Genomic DNA, 567 nt, shown 5'->3' on the forward strand with positions numbered 1-567 from the left:
ATGTCATTCATTGTTCTTAAGTAATGGACCAAATTCCATCTACCACTGGGTTGTTTTACAACTTGGAAATTCTCATGCAAGGCAGAGGTGAAGTAAAGAACTGCTTACGAGGTTTTCTGTCAATTCCAACAACTAAGAAATAGTGAGAAATGTTGGGACCTCAGATGGTTTTTAGGACCAAATAATGGGCTCTTGTGTCCATGAGAAAATGAATATACTTACCAGTAATGTTAATGTTCACCCACAGCTGTTCTGGGAGGATTTAAGTCATTGAAGAGTCCTGGGAGCTACGGCCTGTCAGTCCTGTAAACCACGAGGACCTGATGTAGGCCACCCTTGGCCATTTGTCCTTCTGATCCACACTTAACGCAAGTGAGTGGGAGCTTCCTCTCTACTCCCTTGACTATCTGTGGCTCTCATCTGAGACACTGTCTACTGAAGTGGCTCAGCTTTCGACAGTGGAAGCAATTCTGACCTCCATTATTACCTTGGGGTGGCACTGTTTATGAGTAAGACTTCCTTTTCCTGACACAGGCTCTAAACTGGCAGCAATAGTTGCCCCAATAA

Source organism: Elephantulus edwardii, unplaced genomic scaffold (assembly GCF_000299155.1).
Source record: "Elephantulus edwardii isolate Elephantulus edwardi_28Jun2011 unplaced genomic scaffold, EleEdw1.0 scaffold00432, whole genome shotgun sequence".
Classification (NCBI taxonomy): domain Eukaryota; kingdom Metazoa; phylum Chordata; class Mammalia; order Macroscelidea; family Macroscelididae; genus Elephantulus; species Elephantulus edwardii.